The sequence below is a fragment of the Haliotis rufescens genome, unplaced genomic scaffold (assembly GCF_023055435.1).
Source record: "Haliotis rufescens isolate VD_foot unplaced genomic scaffold, xgHalRufe1.0.p SCAF_4, whole genome shotgun sequence".
Taxonomy (NCBI): Eukaryota; Metazoa; Mollusca; class Gastropoda; order Lepetellida; family Haliotidae; genus Haliotis; species Haliotis rufescens.
In genome coordinates, this window is record NW_025964112.1 from 51,665,772 (window position 1) to 51,680,318 (window position 14,547).

General features: G+C 40.4%; 1 protein-coding gene across 1 annotated transcript in view; it reads right to left on the minus strand.

Annotated features, from left to right (window-relative positions):
• The window catches only part of LOC124150803 (cyclic AMP-dependent transcription factor ATF-7-like), a 33,647-nt gene extending 26,036 nt beyond the window's left edge, over positions 1–7,611 (minus strand). Inside the window, exon 1 of the mRNA XM_046522878.2 lies at positions 7,475–7,611. The gene's annotated coding sequence lies outside the window, so the exon portion shown is untranslated. The remainder of the gene's footprint in view (positions 1–7,474) is intronic.
• Between the last annotated feature and the right edge of the window lie 6,936 nt (positions 7,612–14,547).

Genomic DNA, 14,547 nt, shown 5'->3' on the forward strand with positions numbered 1-14,547 from the left:
TTTTATATTTTCTTTGTATTTTATGAAATAACAACAGTAGATGGCACTGCATTTGAAACAAATTGTGCAGAACATTTTGTTGGGAGTAATCCAGTCTGAATGCTAATGCCATAAGGATGTAGCTCACCCACAAAAGCCTTATACAACGAAACTAACTATAGTTATAGTTATAGTTAGATATTGTGATATTCTCTGGAAACTGGAGGAGGAGTAGATTTCATGGTGCTCCGTAAAACAGCAAAATTAGTCGAAATGAAACGGGACTGCGATATGCGTATCATCAACATGTCGACATCTTGTGTGTAGAGTTTCAGGGATATTCTCTGGAAACTGTAGGAGGAGTTGCTTCACAAGCTAAGTACCCTCTGTGGGAAGGACAGACAGATGGACAAACAGACAGACAGACAGACAGACAGACAGACAGACAGACAGACTGCGCCACGACATAATCCCCATTCGGCCATTCTGACCCGGCGGGGGATAAAAACATCATAATCATCATCCTCATCACAAAGTGCATATTTATAATGCGCCAGATCCTTTATTATCACCCCAGTCAATGGATCAGTGTGCACTCTGTTTTCATTCTCAGCTCCCTGGGGAGTATACAGCCCAAGATTATTGCACTTATATAGTGTGTTAGTGTTAGTGTTAGTGCGTGTGTGTGCCCGTGGACTGATGTCAATTTATAATGCCAGCCAACATAGATACCATGCCGCAGTTTAACATGAATACCCCACTCAGACACAGTTTACTGACTCCAAACCTACCAGTCCTTGATTTAGCCCCTTAATGCCGAGCGGCAGACAGGGTAACAACAAGTACCATCTTTTGGTATGACGCGGTCGGGGATCAAACCCCGGACCTTCCGATCTCCGAGCAGACACTCTACCACTAGTCATTGGAGGCGGCCCCTGACAGTGGAGTCAGTCCATCTTCCCGAGGCAAGAGAGTTAACTGACTACAAAAGTCCAGTTTCCACCCTTGCCGACTTGGCGTCGCCATTTTGTTTGAAGCAAATGCAAGTGATGCAAGTGAATCTGATTGGTCCATAGGAGAGGCTTAGAAGGGACATAACTCGTAAAAACCACTAGTGGCGCTACGGTCGAGCCCAGGAAATTTTTTTTGGCCCCGTCCAGTTGCTGTATATATATGGTGTATATGTGCTTATAACGAACTAGGGTTATTACAAACTAAATGTAGTGGTCCCTTGAAATTCGTTATAACTGTAGTTTACTGTATATATAGACAGCAGAGAAATGGGACAAAAACACTGAAAAACACATTATAAATATACACGCTGTGACAGCCATTCTTATAATTTACAATTCAATGAACACATTTTTAATCAAACTATTTTTAGACTGATAATCATACTTCATACATGTTATAGAAGGCAGATATTAGCTTAATCATGTTAATATATTCGATAATTTCAAACAAAATGCAGAAGGCATAACCAGGTGAAAGGTCATGGGTCATAGGTCATCTGGATCAAGTTCTCAAATAAACTATCGAGATACTACATACCTTAAATATAACACCTTGGTACATTTAGTAATCAATCATAATGGCCAAAGATATGACCATGAAATTAAATAAGGCATCGCCTCAGGTGAGGTAAGGTGAAATGGGATTTAACGTCCCGTTCAAGATAATTGGACTTATATCATGTATATAGCGACATGCATGAATGTACGTGTGTGGCTGCTTGTCTTAGTCCAGACTAGTGTTATAGTGCTAACTAGTGTTATAGTGCTAGCTCACTGAGTAAGAAAACATACAACTATAAGGATAACAACTTCTGGTTCATTGCATATAGCAATGTTTTGATGTAGATTCTTACCGTATATCACTGTCTATAAACAGTCGCAGACGTAACGTGTACGCGTGACGACTCTGCCGTCTCTTGTACGCGAGACGGGTGCGGTCCGCAGTACTCACTGAAGCGCTTGATACTAATTAATTCAATCACCGTGGCTGTGCTGTCACCCGCGACCTCCGTGAAAGAAATTAAAGCGCTATGTGAAATCATCCACTGCCGAGAGGGACCAGAATCCACCCAAGGTCGTGACTGGCGAGTCGCGTGTGCATCGAAGCATCTGCCTTCCTATTTGCACATACCCTATTTTGCTGCGGTGGCCATGGGGTCTAAAATATTTACGGCCAGTAACAATTATAGGGCCGCGGCAGCATTCCCAAGGTCACAGACTGTAGTAGTCACATATGTTAGGGTAGCCGCACAGCATATTTTGAATTTGTGGAGACAGAAAACCTGTGACTGCCGTACAGCTTTAGGGCGTCCCTGCGGCAGCCGTAGTTTTTTTGACAAATACCAAGGCAACAGCAAGGCAGCCATAGAGGACCATACAGTGACCGTGCAGCCAGACTGCCGCTACCGCTAAACACCTGGGTTTGCCACACACATCAGGACATTTCACTAGAAATTTCACAACAGACATTTCATTACAAAGCTTCACAAAGCTTCACAAAGTTTCCCAAGTTTTGCACCATGCCTCCGCAATTCTTTGGGGGTCCGCAAAAGTCAACCGTAATTCATATAAGCCTAAGGCAGCCGCACGGCAAACGCAAGGCCACGCCCGACATATGGTTGCCAGGTAACCGCTCTATGGCATGTCTAATTGCTACAGTGAACCTGGAAATTAAAAAAGTTATAACTCCGCGCTATGATCCCATGGCGACCCCTACGGCCTGTAAAAAATAGACAAACGCCCTAGGGCGACCCTGAGGCCACCACAGATCCTCTCCTTTTTGGGGGGCTACGGACGCCTTATCCCAGCCGTAGAGCAAATGTGACTGAGGAATACCCAACTGCCCCTTAAAATCATCTAAATCTCGCTGATGACACTGTTGGGAATAGATCCCAGGCATTCGACGATGTGACAAGTAAACGATTTAACCACAAGGCTACCCAACTGCTCCTTATAACCATCTTTATCTTGATGATGACATTGTGGGGAATAGAACCCAGGCCCTCGAAGACATGACACGTAAACGATTTAACCACAAGGTTACCCCGCTGCCCCTTATAAACATCTTTATCTAGCTGAGGACATTGATGGGAATGGAACTTACGAATCTATGGAGTAAAACTCACACTATTGTGGGTTTTAAAAAGATAGATATTTTCTGATCACTATCCCGAACCAGAAAGGCTGCATGCTGACGAGACTGCACAAATGGCTGCCAATGTGTTTAAAGGGGAAGTGTACACGCACAAATCACTTTCTTTCTTTTTCTAAACAAAACGCAATTTTAGAATTAATTAGTATCTGTGTTTGAAAATATACACTCATTTTTTTCACAGTGAACGTAGGAAGCTCACAATAGTGTGAAAATGATATGCCGTTATGAGGCCTTCGTTTTTCGAGCTAAACAGGCCTGAGTTATCCCCCTTAGATTATGACGTAATTGGTGCCAATTCAACTGGGTCCCTGTCTATTCTCAACGCAAAAGATATCAAGTACCAGTTTGCGGTAAAACAACATGGCCTACGACACACTCCGGCGCAGTGGTGACTCAGCATAACACTATGCTGGCTGGCATCTGAGACGCTAGAATCACACATCTGGACCTACACCACGTTAAGCGGCTCTAACAAAGCAGGATGACGTCATAATGTTTATCAATTGGCACCAATGACGTCATATTGCAAGGGGCATAAGCCATGGTGTTTTTGTTGTGGAAATAGAACACTTGGTAAATGTGAAAAATATAAATCGTTTTAATGCGAAAAATATGTTAATTAATTGTGATATTTTTATATTTTTGTCTATGACACTTCTATGTTAACACTTTTAATGTGGAAAAAGTACAAGAAAAATAGGTTCATTTCCGTGTGGACTTGCCCTTTAAGGTCCATGTGAGAACATAAACAGGTTACAGCAACAGAACCAGGTCACAAACAGCATGCAGTCTTCCTGAAGCCAGCCTGGTTTCTCGGATTCCTCGAAAGTCTTGGCATGGCGCTAGTATTGATACAACGATGCTGGATCCACCTTTTGGGGTGCTGTTTATCAGAAAAGGCACATGGAAATGGAAATTTTGACTTTTGGGGAAGCATTTGGCACTTTGAACCATACACATTTGTTCAGCTGTGTTTTGGCGACCCAGTATATCTATATTTGTGTCACTTTTGGGCCATTAACATTAAATTTGGATACAAGCTCAAGTCAAAAACGAGATGCCTCCAAGAAATGCATTGATACTTCAATGGGAAACTTTCATGAAGTATATTCATGATGCGATGTTTCTTTTGCAGTTCAGTACCGGTATATTTGTGTCAGGTCAAGCTAAGATATCCTGACTTCTTATCTTGTCATTGTAACAGTGCTTCAGTGTGCAATTGGGCCTTAGTCATTGTGCTTGGTAACCCCGTAGAAATTACCACCCTTATCTCTGCAATATAGGTCCCGATGATATTTCTGGAATGGAATCAATACTTTATAAAGTAATTATGCATCACTTGACGCACAAAGTTCCAAATCAGTCTGACCATGTCTGACTCTTAGCTTGCTCCGTATACACCACCATCAAGAGGTGAGGTGACACGGGGCTTTATTTGTGTTCAACATTATTGCTCTTACATGACGACGTGCATGCCCGTATGTGAGGCTCCTTGTACAAGTTTTGTTTGTTTGTTGTTTAACACTGCACTCAGCAATACTTAAGCTTTTTGACAGTGGTCTGTAATTAATCAAGTCTGGACCACACAATCCAGTGATTGACATCATGAGCATCGATCCACACAAGTGGGATATGATGACCTGCATCAACCAAGTCAGAGAGCCTGACCACCCAATCCCGTTAGTCGCCTCTTGGGACAAGCAGGTATTGCTGAAGACCTATTCTACCCCGGATCTTCACAGTAGCTTGTATAAAGACTTGTATAAAGTTCAGACTAACAGTGCTGGTTTTATAGTGCCAACCCACTGAGATACGCTACCACAGTTTTTAACATGGATACTCAACTCAGACACAGTAACCTGACTCCGAGCTGACAAGTCCTTACTTTATCTCCTTAATGCTTTACGCCAGGCATGGTAACAACAAGTAAAAAGGAAACACAGATGGCTTCTTTAGAACGGACACTTGTTGTAATGTGTCTCGAATTTGTAGATCAAAATAGCTACAGCATCAATAATCATGATATGAGTAATATCTGGACATATGGATTTGTTTCCAAGAAGTTATATATATACAGAGCTGCAGATAAGCTGCGTATCTGCGTAAAATACGTATCAGAAATGCAGAAATATGCAGTGAAATAATATTCAAGCGTATCAAATACGCAACGAACATTACAGATACGCTACAAAAATAAAACTTGTGCGTATCATCAAAATATTGTGAAGTAACCCTGCATATTCGATTACCAAATCAGCAACTTATTTTGAAATTATATCCGGACATTCCGTCAACCTTGCTAAACTCCACGATGACAGTTACATCATGATCATTTGCCATCACACTTTCTTGTGGAAGTATCGCGGTATTTTTGAGTCCTATAAAGCTCTCGAACCCACACAACACCAGTTTGCAGGGACAAGATGAATAGTGTTTTTAAATATTTAACTTAAATACCCACATGTGTAAAAACTAGAGGGTAACAGAAATTGGAATACCCAGATAGAATTACTGATACCCAATGATTTTAAAATGCATGGGTAAAATACCCACAACACCAAAGCTTATCTGGAGCTCTGTATATATATATATATATATATAGGTTTCTAGCTGTGATCATGGTGATATAAACAATAAGTGTGCAAGTGAAACAATGTGTCTTCAGCATGTTAAGGTTGCCTGAAATGTTAACACCAGACCTATCCAAGGTTACAAAACTGTTATAACTGTGGATGATAGTTTCTTGCTTTTCTATCATTCAACAGAAGCAGCATTTAAAAATGTATGCATGTATATACATAACTTAATGTGACATTATGATGATGATTATAATGTACTGAAACTGAAAAAAAAGAAAAGAAAAAAGAAGTAGCAGCATTTATGTTTAATTAGTCATAAAGAGTTAACTTTTCTTAATTAAGTTAATGAGCAATGATTGATGTGCTGATTGGCTATGAGTGTTAATGACTGCTGGAACCTTACACACACACACAGGATCTAAAACAATAATAATGCTCATTGCAGTTAAATTAGAAAAGTATTACTAACTTAATAATTTTTAAAACGTTTAAATGAGGATGTTTTATTCTAACATGTTCTTAATTTACTGAAAAAAATCAAATAATTGTTCAACATGTTTAATCCATATTTAACTACGTTCACCAGTAAAATAATGCAGCACATCTTATAATCATATCAACACTGCAACTAATTTAAGCAACTGATAATTACAATATATACACTACAAGTACAAAAGATCAGAGGAATTCATAACTGCACACAGATAAACATTTTTTTATCAGCCTTTGGACTCACAGGAGACATGGCACCATGTTTTCTAGATATTTTAACGAAGTGGTTAAGAAAAGAGTCCACTGGTATAAACATGACATACAAGTTCACACAACTCCTACATGATCATTCAACTAACTAATAAGAGTGGACACTACTAATGACAACTTGACAATTAAACTCATGTTGACTTCGGAACTTCCAAATATCAATATGGGATATATTTTGCCTGCGACTTGAGAGCTGATGCTGAAGACTGGCAAAATATAAATAAATATTAAAAAATCCTTACTCACATGAGTCATCTGAACTTCAATGTAAAATACTGCTTAATATTTGATCAGATCCACATGAATATGAGCCTCGTGGAATACCATGTTAAACCTTTAACCTTTAATTCGAGTAATTCTATAGAATGATTACCTTCTTTTTTTCCAGTAACATCTGCAGTTTGTGTCAAAACGTCTATTCCCCCAAATATAACCAATACAAGAATGCACAAACAACCACCTATATCTAACCTGCATCAGATGTCTCTTCCAGGGTGCAGAGCTCAATGCATAGACTATGGAATAAGATCTTCTTTAAATGAAATAATATGTTTGACTCCTGGGTTTTAGACATTTATCAAACAAGGGCACATTATGTTGACAGTGCATATTTGAGATTAGTTGGTGATGATATGTCAAGCATGACAACTGTGTCAACAGCAGACAGTCCAACTTAGCATTTCCGTTAACCCACACAACACTTCTAACTCCCTACTAACAACAATTGTTAAATGCAGAATATTTTGACACTTCCGCCACATATAGAACAATAGACCAATAACCTTAAATTATTACACGTTAACAAGAAGACCGTAGACTTTAATAAGTTCTGTAGCCGACAAAAGCGATCGCATTCACTGGTTGCAAAGGGTACTTCCTTCTTATTTTCAGTTTTCCATTTCCACTGTTTACATATTACGACTTCTCATACGGCAAATCTAGATAAGTAATTGCATTCTAATGACATAAGTTCGACAAACATTTACCGGATGTTTCGTTCAGGGTTCAAAACAAGGCAGTATCCTTCTCCTTCGTTCCTCAATTGGACCTAAAATTTGAGATTCTCTTCAGGATCTCTTAGCCAGCTTGACAGCTTCCATGGCGCATGTGTTCCTAGGGGGCGCTGCCAGTCAACTTCCGGGTTTTTCCCTGCGAGTTTTGGTGCATTGTTTCAGGATCAAGAACACGACAGGACAAATATTTAACTACCTTTGTCATGTTGTGACAGTTTGTTTATTTTTATTTGTACAAAGAGATATTATTTTTAGTACATTTGCATGCCAATATAATGACATGGAAGGGATGTGAGAGGTAAGAGATGGCAAATCTGACGAAATTTCTAGATGACTCCTAGATGGTTTGATTGCCGAAACACATCATTCCTGTTTTCCAACTATATTTTTCCTCGTGAGAAATTGTTTACGTTCAGACAACTACAATGACTAAATTGTATTCAAAAGTATCAAATGAGATCTGATATGGGTATACTAATTCCTAATTATTGTCTATAATTTCCACAAATACAAGAAACCACCATATAGATCTACCCCTGAAAATATTATGTTGCCCTCAAAGCGGAAGATTACATTTTGGCATGTAAAGCCATAAAAACTGATGAAATCAATTAAATTTGTCGCCACAGAGAAAAACACATATTTTATTATACGAGCATGTGTGTCATACTGATGTTAATTTAAGAAACGAGTGTCAGAATTCTTGTATTTCCCGACCGATAGTGAAGATAATACATGAATTCTTACACGAGTTTCGTAAAATTAATATGACACACATATGCGAGTGTAATAATGTTCCTATTACCCATTATTTTTATATGGTTTCAGCGCCCCTTAGAGAAAAATACATTGATCACGACCACCGTCTACAAAACCCCAAATTGTCGATTGACGTCAACAATCTTCAGCTATGACGGCGTTTCTAGTGTGACGTCATTCCGACACCAGAAGATTCGAATGACGTCAACAACCAGATAACTCAAACAATGCAATGGTGCGCGTGAAATGATATTTGATACAGATGGTAAGATACACAGAGAATACTACACTCATTCTCGTTAGATACCATTTTCACGAAAAGAGTGGACTTTCTATGGTATCTGACCAAGCGAAAGCGAGGTCAAATACCACAGAAAGTTCACGACTGAAACGAGTGGTGAAATGAAGTCAGTTTAAACTATCTCGACATATAAACTTACATCCAAAAGAAACTTTACCAACTGAAAATATAAATTTCAGATAAAGTATAAATATTTTTTCGATGAAGTCTATCTACAACACATAACCCAAATACAACAATAGTGTATACAGAAAATGTTAATCGTCTGTTACATGTTTGCGAGATAACACGCGAAAAAGTGAAAAGCACGTGCACCACGGACAACTGCAAATACCCGTGCCGGTAAGGGTATAAAACGATTGCAACGGCAAGTCAGACATCCACAGTGATAAAAAAACACACAAAAGAAATGCCACGACTCACAGTCGAACAACGTGAACGAGCCTTGGGTATGGTAGGGCGGACCGCTGACAGGCCAAGAACAGTCAGACCCAGGGTGACCACGACCCATGATGACCGGTACTTGCGTACCTTGCACCTCCGAAATCGCTTCCTGACAGTGACGTCATCGGCGACAAATGCCTTAGGTCACAGGGTTAGTCGACAGACAGTGGCCAGGAGACTCAGGGCTCATGGAATCAGGGCTTTTAGACCATACAGAGGACAACTATTGACAGCGCAACATCGTCGTCTGCGATTGAGATGGGCGCGGACTGTACGACGTTGGCAACAATGTGACTGGCAGAGGGTTGTCTTCACTGACGAAAGTCGATTCTGTATGTTTAGGGCTGATGGAAGACAACGTGTTTACCGCCGAAGGGGTGAACGAACGGCGGCGTGTTGCGTGCAGGAGGTCGTACCATATGGTGGAGGGAGGGTTATGGTGTGGGGAGGGATCTGTGGGCAGGAGAGGACACCGCTGGTCATCGTTGACGTAAACTTGACAGCTCAGCGTTACATGGATAACATTCTTCGTCAAGTTGTCCTACCATTTCTCCAACAGCAGCCACGTGGTGTCATTTATCAGCATGACAACGCTAGAGCCCATACAGCCAGAATTGTCACTAACTTCCTCGCAGCCAACAACGTCAACATCCTGCCGTGGCCTGCACGCTCACCCGACATGTCCCCCATAGAACACCTCTGGGACTTGATGGATCGTCGTGTTCGACAACGACCACACTCTCCAGCCAACCGGCAAGAACGGATCTTGGCCCTCCAAGAAGAATGGCGTCAAATCCCACGTGACCTCATCAGACGACTGACTTTTTCTGTGCGTCGAAGAGTTTTTGCGTATATTGAGGCATTTGGTGGTCACACGCGCTACTAATGACTTGTTATTGAACGTGAGCGATTGTTTATGTACTCTGCCTATTGTCCATGATTCTGAAAGCTCGAGTTTTGTACCACACCCAACTTTGGGGGGCTCTGACGTCATTCTCGGTCTCGGTATGATTGTCATTTTCAGTGTTGATTATGTTGATATATTGATCTTCTCAATACACTTTACTTCATGCATGTATGTTTTGTTGTTTTTTAGCAAGAGTGATTTCAAACTCTGGTAAAGTTTCTTTTGGACGTCAGTTTATATAGAGAATACTACACTCATTCGTTAGATAGCATTTTTACTAAACGAGTGGACTTTCCATGGTATCTGAAATTTCGCTATTTATGAACTCGGATATTTCTAACCCTAGGAGTAATAAGTGATTTCATAAGAATTTATTATTACTCTAAGATTCCAAAGATTTATGGCGTTTGAATCAATACATCGGTCTCAGTGTGTTAAAATAGGTGCGATTTGTGACCTGTCGAATAATTGAAGTGGCGTCACGCCAAACATTATGACATCATATTGTCTGGTCGTACAGGCCGACAAACCGAACATACTGTATTTTTCAACCCGTCCCAAGATTATTTAGAGCTAAACTGGTGAGATTTATCATGAACGCCCGCAAGTTATCAGACAAAGTGCGGGAACTTTTATTGCAGTTCTTTATTTGTTTTTGGTTTGAGAAAATGATGATGTAATTGTTGGAAAGATGGAAATAACTTTTAAAAGAAACCTCATCTTTGTTTCGCACATGTATAATGCTATGTGTACATTCAAAATACATAAATAATTATGAAACTATGATATAAAAGATTCCTTACTGTAAATTATTACACTAAACAAGTTTGTGTTAGGCGGGCACAATCATCAAAGGGAGACAAAATCTATGATTTGAGTAACATTTTGTTAGATAGATGTAAGCAAATGTAAAAAAAACAACGTGTCTTTGTCTCACAAATGTATTGTGATATGTGTACACACGAAATGCATACATCATCATGAAAGAAGTGTTTAAAACAATCACAACTGTAAATTATTACACAAAACATTTTTGTGTTTGTCGTCATGGAGACGGGCGGGAAACGTTGACTCAGTTTCCATGTAGCAGGTCTGATGACTTTCGTACAGCGTGAATAATTGACGAGTCAGGCTACAAAAGTAAACATATACAGTATACGCTAAGCATGAGGGAGGTAACTCTCATAGGGAAGTCCATCTTCCCTAGGCAAGAGAGTTAACTAACTTTAAAAGTCCAGTTTCCACCCTTGCCGAACCAGGCTGGAATTCCTGGGCTCGATCGTAGAGCCACCAGTGGCTATTACGAGTTATGTCCCTTCTATTCCTCTCTATGGACCAATCATATTCCAGCTCTCGTATCACTTGCATTTGCTTCAATCTTAGTGGCGCCGATCAAGACGATCTGATCGATAATCAAGATCTATATTGTGATAAAATGGGTCTTACATCGCGAAGTGCATCAAATCATGTGAGCACCATGATTAAAAACATGAAACAATTTGGAAAGTATCTGTTGACAACGTGTTGGCGGTGCAAATGATTTGCAAATCCTGCAATCGACCGAAATCTGCACGACAGCTTACGGACCGGATTTCGATTTCGTTGCGTGATTGTGATTGGACTATGCATAGACACTTTAGTCCAGCCACAATGTAACTCCATAATAACAGCCGAGTTTGGCAAGGGTGGAAACTGGACTCTTATAGTCAGTTACTCACTTGCCTCGGGAAGATGAGGGAAGTCTGATTCATGGTTATATATAAACTACACACACACAACGTTGTGCGTTTCAATTTTAAAAAAAAATATCTACAAGTCTCCACTGACCCAGTTCAACATAAAATGATATAACAACAACGTTACTATTACTGTGAAAAGATAAATTATGATAAGAAAATTATAACTTTATTACTGTTGACATACAAAACATTGTTTATGCCATTCCGTTCAGCCATTGTGTCACTGCCACATGGAGTTATTCTAAACAGTGCAACATATGTTGTTGACATATCATGTGACAACAAAAGAGTTTTGATGCCATTCTGTTCGGTTACATTTTTAAACATTTACCACGTGTACCACAATGATTGTGTCATTAATACCCCTTGTTCATTGTGGTTGTTTTTTGTTTTTTAACGCCGAACGTCGAGCAATATTCCAGCTATAGGACGGCGGTCTGTAAATAATAGAGTCTGGACCAGACAATCAAGTGATTGGTATCATGAGCATCAATCCACGCAATTGGGACACGACGATGACATGCATCAACCAAGTCAGCGAGCCTGACAACCCTTTCCCGTTAGTCGCCTCTTACGACAAGCACATTCGCCTCTTACAGCAAGATCGGGTTGCTGAAGACCTATTCTCCACTCGGATCTTACGGGTATGCAGGTACCAGTATCCATCATTACAATATCAACTACAATGTTGATGTACAACAAAACGGCTATTGTTGAATGACGTCAGGCGATATATGGTGACGTAATTCGTTGTTGATGACGTGTGTCTAGAGCAGTGTCACAGTGACACTTATTTATGTCTGAATAACAACTGAGTGAATGAGTTCGGTTTAACGACGCTTTAAACAGTATTTCATTTATATCAGGGCGTGACAGCTCCACGTGCAGGTCTTTTTCCCCCTCTTTGATGAAATCCAAGAACACGGGTATGATGCTCACAATCATGGAAACAATCAGGGCGATACGTGGTTTGAACCCATGAATATAGGTTATTCTCACGCATAAGGAACGCAACCGTATACAGCGATTTCCAGCGAACCACGCCCCGACCCCGACCCACCCCACCTCGTACTCGGAAGTTCTAAACAAACCGACTGATCTTATCACCATCGGCTGCCGATATTCGTCCTATGTCATAATGACATGGTATTCGACCTTTTGTCACCTGTCAAGTTTTTTGAAAAGGAACCTTGGCCATCTGCTTGAGGAGGCTTAAGGGTTCTACATACGTCTGGCACTTCAAATGGTTTGTTGCGGGGGATGACTACTGTGCAGTCTTCCATGCAGTATGAACCGGCAGTGCTGATAACAGGTAGAATAGGTCTTCAACAACCCATGCTTGCCGTAGAAGGGGACCAGCTTGTCGTAAGAGGCGACTGACGGGATCGGGTGGTCAGGCTCGCCGACTTGGTTGATGCATGTCATCGATCCCAATTGCGTGGATCGATGCTCATGATATTTATCACTGGATTGTCTGGTTCAGACTCGATTATTTACAGGCCGCCATCATATAGCTGGAATATTGACATAACCCGGTTAAATTATAACGCTAACCTTGACCTTTGACCGTTTCCTGACATGTGCCCATATAATGGTCCCAGGGACATATGGGAGAATAATCTCGAAGGTCAATAATCTTAGATAAGAGAAAAATCTCCCGCGGCGACAGTTTTGCTGGACTGCTGAAGTTAGATATCATACTCCATTCCGATACCACTTGGGCCAAGGAGAATTAGCAACTTGGATTTTTTGTAAGAGCCTGGATATATTTTCGTTCATTGCTTCAAAAGAAGCAATTTTTGCAGTGGATCACTTAATTCTTTTCACGTTTTTTCAGGACATCCATCATGTCGAGTAATGAACAATTTAATTTTGTTTTGGTAAAAAATGAGAACTACGTTTTCCCCAGGTTCTTTTTTTGTCCCTTGTTCCGTTACGTTACAAACTACAACGATTTATTTTCGGTTATCGTTTATTAACGTTCATTCAGACACCCGTGAAGATCCGGATTAGAATCTTTAGTCTTCAGCAACCAATGCTTACCGTATAAGGCGACCTACCGAATCGGGTGGTCAAGGTCTCGGACTTGGTTCATTGTCATCGTTTCCCATTTGCATAGATCGTTGCTCATGACGTCAATCACTGGATTGTCTGGTCCAGACTAGATTATTTACAAACCGCTGTCATATAGCTGGAATATTGTTGAATGCGGCGTTAAACAACAGTCTTTACTACCAAAAACAAATGTCCATGATCCGTAATATTTATTTTGCTCAGTATTTAACGCTTTTGTTCCGCAAGATAGATTGATTTACGAACGAATGTGTAAATATCCTTGACTATATTGTTCCGAACTTTACTTCTAAATTTCCAAAACATGAAGTTTGGTTAGAAGGATAACGTCAAACAACGCTGCAACAGAGACTATTAAATATATGCTATTTTATTGCCTCTGGCTGCAAGGAAACGCTCATATTCGCGCCACAATAGTAAATTTATAGAAGTATTAACACCCATACACATCCGTTTTGCCTGTCTGGATCACAGAAACCGTTCAAGGCATCTTCATGAAATATGTGTGACCGCCTCCGTGGTCTAGTGGTGAGTGGAATGTCGTGTGTTCGATACCAAAAGATGTTATCCTGCCTGGAGCTAACAATGACTTGTCGGCTCGGAGTCAGTATACTGTTTCTGAGTGGGGGTATTCATGTTAAACTGCGGTATGGTATCTCATTGGGAAAGCACTATAAACTCGGCATAAGTCCCGACTAGTACAAGCTGCCACACACACACGTGCATACACGTCGCTATATAAGTGCAATAATCTTGAAAGCAGGTTAAACCCCATTTCACCTCACCAACTCATGAAATATGTATTCTGACTTAATTATCACTA